The sequence below is a fragment of the Petaurus breviceps genome, unplaced genomic scaffold, assembly GCF_028583685.1.
Source record: "Petaurus breviceps papuanus isolate PSGF00001 unplaced genomic scaffold, PetGlider_PUasm1.0 90696, whole genome shotgun sequence".
NCBI classification, from domain to species: domain Eukaryota; kingdom Metazoa; phylum Chordata; class Mammalia; order Diprotodontia; family Petauridae; genus Petaurus; species Petaurus breviceps.
In genome coordinates, this window is record NW_027187314.1 from 9,849,486 (window position 1) to 9,858,853 (window position 9,368).

Below are 9,368 nucleotides of genomic sequence, written 5' to 3' on the forward strand. Positions count from 1 at the left end.
TCTGCCTTTTGCATTTGATTATGAGGTTCTTATGTCTTAATACAGGGCAAAATTCTTTAATGTAGAGTTCTCATGTGTTCTTCCAACCATTTTTGTTTTACATTTTATTCCATGAATTTTCCTCCTTCTATATTTCCATATTTCAATTCTGTTATCTTCTTTTTCAGAGAATCTAGTTTTATGAAAAATCTTTGTCTTTTGTACTAAACACTCTAATCTTGGTTAGACTTGCTAATAATTTCTTCCTTGAATATATCTAATTTATGACATTATTTCAATGATATTTTCACTTAATTCTTTTGTTGAGGACCACAGCCAGTGGGGATCAGGCCCTGATGGCTGAATAAGCCCTCTCAGCATAACACCCTGCTAACCAGGCACGGATCAGTTCCCCATCCCCCAGGAAGGCTCACAGCCATGGGTTTCACATCCCTGTGAGAAGCATGGTACACTCCTGGCCTGGGAACAAGGACACTTGCAGTGTTCTCAGGGGAAACTAGCATAATGTAGCAATGTAGTATTAACTAGGAGCCTTGGGACAACTCCATTCTGTTATAGGGAGGTTTAGGGAAGTTCCTGCCCAGTTTTTGTACCTTGATAACAGGATAGAGCACACAGCCATCACATATGAGGCAAATGGGAACTAGGACAATGGTGTAATCCCAAAGACAGTGGCTTATGATAACTGTGCAGTTTCACACTATATATACTGGACTCTTAGCTGAATAAAGTTGATTCTGTTTTCCATCATACTGGAGTCCTGTCTCGTTTATGATTGTCAACCTCTGGGTAAGTAATCTTTTGATCTATCTTTTTGATGAGGGGATGGATCACAATAGGTTCAGCAGAAACTCTGATCTTTATCTTAAGACCAGAAAACCTTCGATTCAGTCTTGAAAAAATTCAGCCAAAGCCAACTTGGAGTCAGAGTTGTAAAAGTTTATTGTATGCTTTACAGTGGGCAAGGGTCCTTAGGGGACCTGCAAGTTTAATGTTAGGCTGTAAGTGGGCAAGAGTCCTTAAGGGGACCTGCAACCTCAAAGGGGTAGAATTAAGATTTTTATAGGATAATCCACAGTAGAACCCCATGCCAATTATGCTAACTAGGTGATTAAGGGTGGGATTAGGGAGGAGTTAAGGTGGGGCCAATATTTAAAAGAACATGCATTTTTAATGTAACTGCACAGACATATTGTCCATGATTCACAGGGAAAAAGCCCAAGGTGGGGCTACCTGGAGGTGTGGTTTTAGGCTTGAACCGTCACTAAATCAGCTAGCGGTCAAGGGCCGACTGAGAAGTGCCCAGTCTGCCACCCATCAGTGTCATGTAAGATTGATGTCTTGGAACCAAGGCTAACTGAGACTCAGTGGATAATAGGCTAAGGAGTTAACCCAGAGATAATGTCCTGAAGGATTCATTAAGGCAGCCAAGGAGTCAAACTAGAGATAGGGTACTGAAGGATTCATGGGGGCAGCAGGACACTGTACAAGGGGGAGATAATAGTTGCCTAAGCTGGAATGTTTATAGATACTTTTGTGAAGGATTCATAGGAATAGCTTGTCACAGTTCCAAGCTTAGATAAACAATTCATGAGTTGTTGCTGGGCAGAGTTAATGCTCCGAAGCTGGGGAGAGGGGGTGATTTTACAAACTGGTTTTACAAATTAAGTTTACAAATTGATTTTACAAACATAGATCCCAAGCACTCCATCATTCCCCCCTTAAACAGATAGCACCCTAATTCATTTGGGGACAAAAGGCCATGGTCTCAGCTTCCTGAACTGCTTCTCACTGGGAAGGGGAGTAAAGCTGTCCCTGCCTCACAGAGTTCCATTGTTCAAGGGGTGGGGTCAGTGGCCAGTGTCCAGAACCTGGCTGATATCAGATCCAGGGGGTGATGGGTCATGGAAAGTGGTTGGTACTCAGCCTGAGATGTCATCTGCAAGTGAAGGGTGCTGAGCCTAAAAGACACAAATTTAGCAAAAAGATTAAACAAATAAGGGCCAAAAAGGAGTAAGAGAAAATTGACCAGAAGTGAGGTGAGTATGGGCTAGTATAATCCATTACTCAGACTATTTCACTGTCCTTTATATTTTCCCATAGACAAGATGTCTCGTATGTTTTTATTCTTTTACTGACACAATTGTACTGCCTTTAACAAAAGAGGTTCCTGACTTGAACCTCACAGCTAGATAGTAGACATACATCCTTGTTTCACAAAGCTTGTTTATCCTCTGATTATATTCACTCTGGTAGAAAGAGATACTTCAGAAATTGAATCTTTTGCATGCACATTCAGTTACAAATGTTAACTTTTGCTTAGATGATAGAATAACTACAAATTCAGATCAAAACAGCAAGATCTCTTCAGCTTTACAACTGTTCACTAAATTAATTTAGCAATAAATTTATCCTGTAAAGGAAGGTTTTAGTAGGCCCCTTAAAATAACACTAGAGATTCAAAAAATTTCTTCCAAAAATATTTTCCCTTCTTTTAAAACAGTTCAAGATTCATAAATGATCACTAAACTTTCATGAAGAAAGTTAGTTGAAAACTTTCAAAATGATCTTAAGCAGTTTGCATAACTTTCTGTACATGTTCTAATTCTAGATGAAAATAATATTAGATTTTCCAGTAAGCTAACACGAAAGACCTCACATCCTTTACTGACTCCTTGCTCTTGATCGTAGAAACTTGCTATAGAAGGGAAAAAAAAAAAACAGGGACCTGTGACATTCCAAATATGACAGGATAAAATCCTGGATTCTGTTTAAATTCAGGTTAGTTACAGATATCCAACCATGTATTATCCATTCTACCTCAAAGCTAGACTCAGAAATAGGTGGGGAATATTCCTTTTCAAAGGAATCCCATGGGTAAATTGAGCCAGGAGGTATCCCATCCCAGACGGAGGCTCAGATTGTCCCTTCGGCCTTTATCAAACGTAGACTTCCACCTGTCCACAGTACAGGATCACATTTCCTCTGAGTAGCTTGTGGCATTTTCTCTCAGATACTGATTTAATGCAGATAACTATACCCAAATTCAAAATCAAAATAAAATTTAGTTATGGTCCCAAATGCCTTTTACCTTAAACAACAAGCCTCACCAATCGCAGCTTAGAGCCAGTTATAATTATTTCTATTCTCTTGTAGTCGCAATAAGCAATAAGGATTTATCAGGTCTCACAAAGGTAAGGAATTCCAGTTACCATCTTTCCTTCTCAAATATAAAAGCCAGTTGATAGGAATCCTTTTTAATTCTTGCAACTTCTTAGCAAGTTAAGTTCATTTAAAAACTACATAACTGAAAAAAAAGTTCCTTTCCCAAGCTGAATGACCTTGCTTAGTATAGATAGTTTCTAGGGGATTTGGCAGTTTTACAATATCATAAATGCAGGAATGAATGGGGGAGGGGCTAATAATGATGCCCGTGCTTAGCCAATTCTCATTCATGGAGGAGCACTGTTCTGAATGGGCAGAACTAGTCAGAATAAAGTTGTCACAGTTTTAGGTTTTAGCATTAAAACAATAGCCAGCTAACTTAGTTAATAGTCTTACAATTTTAAACAATCTTAACTGAAACTTCCTTTTAAACAAAGACAGATTTGGAAGCTTATGATTTCCCAAATTACAATACTCTAAGACTTCAAGAGAAACTGCTTCTCATACAGCATAGATAGTACAGCTGTTTACCAGTAACAACATCATACACAATTATCATGTTCTTAAATTTGTACTTCGAAATTAAAACAAATGAATTACCAGTCTGATGACCTTAAAACTCCAGTTTTTGAAGTTACACAGAAGTAAAATTTTTTCGATGCTATACCACCAATCAACTTATCACTAGAAATCAATTACATTCTGGAATCTCACATAGATGGTGAATGTGGTGATCCATAAACCTTCAAATTAACATAAATACATCCTTAGATGAAGCAAACTTGAAAACCACATCCCTACGTTTTTCTTCTTTCCTTTCCAATGTTTCTCATTTGCTCAATAAGAATTCTACAAAAAAAAAGCCTTTACAATTCACTGTGCAGGGAATCATTCATTTCATCATTACTAATGTGGAAACTATAACTTTAAATCACTGTATATTTCCAGAATAGACAAAAAGTTAAATGAACAATCAGCTGTCACAGTAAATATCAACAGTATTATTACTGTTTGCATTCCAAATGTAACAGCTTTAAATCATCAGATATTATAACATAAAAAATCCAATTCACATGAAATAAATATTATCAGATAGAGTTAGCAGAATTGATAAAGTAACATAGCTAGTTTTAAACAACTTTTTCTCCACCTTTTAGTTTCAACAAAATTCAGATTGAAAACTGCTTTATGTAACACCATTTCTAGCTCACAATGGCCACTCAATTTTTACAGTATAAGAAGATTTTACAGTTTAGAGATACCATAATAACACAATGACATCATGACATTAATTACATTTCCAATTCATCACATACAAAAATTATTGATAGAAAATTAGGCTTACCAAGTGCAGAGTCTTCTCCTCTCCTCACAATTGCAGAGCCTGGTTGTGGACCCAGGGGTTTGAAAGGAGAGAGGTTCATCTGCATGCCTAGTGTTGTGGATTTTAGGGTACCCAGGGGCCCAGGGCTGTTGCCAGGGGGGCCCTCAATATAGCTGCTATGCCTCCTTCCCTCTTTTTCTTTTTTTTCAAGTGGGGGAGGGTAACTCAAATTCCCTACTATTCTTCAGCACTCTCGCTCCTTAATCTGATCTGGTGAGAGAGGCTTTTACAAAATCTGCTCAAATGTTTTTAGCTGTTCTAACTTTTACTCCAAAAACTTTTATGTGTTCACTCCTTAGATACTTTTTTGAAAGTGATAGCTTTGACTTCTCTAGCAAGGGGGAGAGGGGGCGGAGTGGCACCTACTCCCTTAGCCCAGTTCTAGGGAACCCAAAAACCTCACTTTTTGTATCAAATCTTAGAAAAATATTCCAATTTGCCTAAGTGCCAAATAGTAAAATGAATTCTGACTTATCTTTAGCATCAAATTAGGAATGACATTTTTCAAAAATGACCAGAATGCATTCAGTTGCATTCTGTTACACACAATTTCCTCTTTTAGGTGAGTCAGGAAATACTTAAATGTTGGTCTGCCTGCCTCTTTGATCTGAGGGGAGAAGATTCCCTCCCTTTCTTATCACCTTCTCCTCACTCCACTTGGCCAGAGTGGAATGAAGAGGAGGAGATTTTCAAACTTTTAAAGATCTTAAAACTTCTGTTCACACCTTTCTTTCTTCTTTTTCAAATGCTTTATTAACTTCTGATTTAAATCATTCATTTCCGCCAGATTTTGAGTTACAATTTTTTTCCCCATTTTTCCCCTACCCACCGCCCCCAAAATAGCAGTCCCACAGGATAGCCCCCTCCTTCAATCTGCTCTCTCCCATATTTTCTCCCATACCCCTTTCCACTTTTCCAGGGGATCTCTATGCCCCAGTGCCTGTATATCTTATTTCCCAATTACATGTAAAATAGTATTAATAATAATAATATATATGTATATATTTAAATATTTGATTTTAAAACTTTGAATTCCAGATTCATTCCCTTCTTCCCTTTGTCACCCACCTCCACTGGGAAGACAAGCAGTTCAGTATAGGTTGTACATGTGTGGCTAATGGAAAACAATAACACAGTAGATATATTGTAAAAGACTGACTATATTTCCCTCCATCCTATCCCACTTGTTCTATTCTCTACTTTGATCCTGTCCCTTTGCAAAAGTGGGTGCTTCCAACTTCCCTCCCCCCCAGCCTGCCCTGCCTTCCATCATCCCCCCTCTCATCCCCTTCCCCCCCTACTCTCCTGGAGGGTGAGATACCCTATTTAGTGTGTGTTTCATTCCTTCCTCAAGCCAAAATCAATGAGAGTAAGGTTGAACCATTCCCTTTTGCCTTCCTGTTCTTCCCCTCCATTGTAACCATTTTCCCTTGCTTCTTCTATATGAGATAGTTTATCCCATTCTGTCTCTCCCCATTTCCTCTCATTATATTCCTCACTCAACTCTTAATCTCACCATTTAAGTATCATCCCTTCCTGTTAAATTGGTCCCATGCCCTCTATCCGTGTATACGTGTAAACATATATACACACATTCACATATGTATTCATATGCCCATATACCCTCATATATATATATATACATATATATATATATATTCCCTTCAACTACTGAGAAAAGTTTCATAAGTTACAATTATTGTTTTTCCATGTATGAATATAAATAGTTCAACTTTGGTAAGTTCCTTATGATTTCTTTTCCCTGTTTACCTTCTCATGCTTCACTTGTGTAATGGAATGCTTCTTGTATCTGAAGGTCAAATTTTCTATTCAACTCTGATTTTTTCAGTAAGAATGCTTGAAAGTCCTCTATTCCACTGAATGACTATATTTTCCCTTGAAACATGATACTCAGTTTTGCTGGGTAGGTGATGCATGGTTTTAATACCAGCTCCTTGGACCTCCAGAATATCATATTCCAAGCCCTTTGATCCCTCAGGGTAGAAGCTGCCAGATCCTGGGTTATCCAGATTGTGTTTACACAATATTCAAATTGTTTCTTCCTCGCTGTTTGTAATATTCTCTCCTTAATGTTGGAATTCCAGAACCTGGCTATAATATTCCTAGGAGTTTTCTTTTTTCCATCTTTTTCAGGAGGTGAACGGTGGATTCTGTCAAGCTCTATTTTGCCCTCTGGTTCTAAAACATCAGGGCAATTTTCTTTGAGAACTTCCTGGACGATGATTTCTAGGTTCTTACTTTGATCATGGCTTTCAGGTAGTCCAATAATTTTAAATTATCTCTCCTGGATCTATTTTCCAGGTCAGTGGTTTTTCCCATGACATATTTCACACTGCCTTCTATTCTTTCATTTCTTTGGATCTGTTTAATAGCCTCTTGATTTCTCATAAAGTCATTAGCTTCCATTTGTTCCAATCTAATTCTGAAGCAATGATTCTCCTCAGTGAGCTTTTGCGATTCTTTTTCCAACTGGCAAATTCGTCTTTTTAAGGCATTCTTCTCCTCATTGCCTTTTTCAGTCTCCTTTGCCATTTGGGTTAGTCTGTTTTTTAAGGTGTTATTTTCCTGACAGGCTGTTGACTCTCATTTCATACTTTCTTGCATTGTTCTCATTTCTCTTCCCAATTTTTCGTCCACTTCTCTTATCTGCTTCTTAAGGTCTTCTATGACCTGTAAGCAGCTCGTTTTTCATTTGAAGCTTTTGGTGCAGGAGTTCTGACTTCACTGTCTTCCTCCTGTTCTATGCTTTGATTCTTTTTGTCCCCAAAATAGGAGTCTAATGTTGGAATCTTCTGTCTGCTTTGTTTCTTTTGCCTGGTCATGTCGCCCCTCAGTCAAGTGACTGAGCCCTGGGCTTTTTGCCACAGTAGGACTCTGCTACCAGACAGGGGAGCTTTTGTCCCAAACGCTGGGGTTTTCTCAGCTGCCGGAGGTATTAGATGGGTGCTCTCTCTGAGGTCTCCACACTCTCTGGCAAACTGGACACTCACCCCAGGACCTCCACCCTAGGCTGCAATCCATATCCCAGCAGGTTAAAGCCAAAGAAATTATCCCTCAGACTGGTGCTTGGTCCCCCTACACTCTGCAGGCCAGGAGCTGAAGCTGCCAAGTGGCAACGTGCCAACTAGCATGGTTGGCTGTGCCGGCGTCTCAGTGGCTTCTTGCTCTGGAGGCAAAAGCCATGCACCCCCACTTACTGGGTCCCAAATTCTACACTGCAGTGACCTCTCACTTTGTCCTTACCATCTATGTGTTTGTAAATCTGGAAACGGCCACAGCTGCTGCTGATCTGGCATCCCTGTGGCTGAGGGCTGGTCAGGCCAGCACTGGGGCTAAAGCCTGGGCGTGGGGCTGGGCTGGGCTCCCAGAGCACTGTGCTAGCCAATTCCTCAGTGGGAAGTTAGCTTCTCTGTGTCATTTTGTGGGTTCTACAGCTCCAAAGTTTGTTTAGAGTACCCTTTTTATATAGATTGGGGAAGGTGGAAGCCGGAGCAGCGGGGATGTCCTGCTTTTACTCTGCCATTTTGACTCCCCACACTTTTTTTTTAAGCAAAAGGGGTTAAGTAACTTGCTCAAGGTTACATGGCCAGTTATTTCTGGGTTTGGTGCTAAGTATCTGAGCCTGGATTTGATCCCCAGGTCATCTCAACACTGGGGCTGGTGGTCTTACTTGCTGAGTCACCTTGCCACCCCTCCCCACACTTTTCAATAGCAAATAACTTATACCTATCTTAACTTCCAACCCATGTTCCTTTCTTTGCTACATGCTTAAACTTTCTTGCTTTTTCTACAGTCTTTAACTTGAATTTACCATCATATAACCTAAACAAGACTATATTTTGCTCTCTTCCTCTCCCTCTCCAGCCTGCATTCAGCAGCGGGGGAAAGGAGGAGGGAAAGAGATATCAGCATTCCAAAGGAATGTCCTGCAGTCCAGCTGCAGTTCAAAGTCTATAGTGTGTCAGATTACTCACACTCATTCACACAGCTACACAGACCAGAGAAAGAGAAAAACTGACAGGAACATTAAAAAAGTTCACAGAGGATTTCCAGAAATCCTCAGCACAAATCATATTTGCTTGGCCCTCCAGTTACATGCTAATGTAGGCCAGGTAAGATTGCTTTAAGATAACCTAGGCACAGATCCCCAAGTGTAGGGGGAAACTGGCCCATCCTTTCTTCTTGAGGTCTTGAAGACCAAGTTTTTTCCAGTTGTACAAAAGATATTCCAGAAGTGAATCTTGGGGTATGGAGTGACACTGACCCATCCTTTCTCCTGCCTTTAAGCCAAAGAATCTCTGCAGTCTTCTTTCTTTCTGGCATCCCAGAAAAAATCCCTGCCTAAAAAATTAATTTTTTAGGCACCTACAAGTGTCCCCAGACAGAGCATCCCCTGTTCAATGGGGAGTATGTCCCCAACAAGTGTACCCCCAGACAGAGCATCCAGTGGGGGAATATGTCCCTCTCCCATCTGGCCAAGACTGGAGACCATGTCCCAGCAAGCCTTCCTAGGTGTTTGAGGGGAAAGAACCAGATGTACAGGGAGAGAGGGATGAGGAGAAAGGAGCTTACCAGAACTCCAAGAAAGCTTGAGACCACAGGCTATCACTCCTGGTTGGCTTGCCAAAATGATGAGGGATGGCTCACAATAGCTTCAGCAGGAACTCTGATTTTTATCTTAAGACCAGAAAACCTGCGATTTCAGTTTGAAAGAATTCAGCCCAAGCCAACTCAGAGTCAGAGTTGTAAATGTTTATTGTATGCTTTACAGTGGGCAAGGGTCCTTAGGGGACCTGCA

General features: G+C 40.1%; 1 long non-coding RNA gene across 1 annotated transcript; it reads right to left on the reverse strand.

Annotated features, from left to right (window-relative positions):
• Positions 1 to 918: 918 nt before the first annotated feature.
• Positions 919 to 5,349, reverse strand: LOC138144321 (uncharacterized). The gene is made up of 2 exons (XR_011163915.1): positions 4,511 to 5,349; positions 919 to 1,961 (listed from the first exon to the last, which is right to left on the reverse strand). It is a non-coding gene; the product is annotated as an uncharacterized lncRNA (long non-coding RNA).
• Positions 5,350 to 9,368: the final 4,019 nt, after the last annotated feature.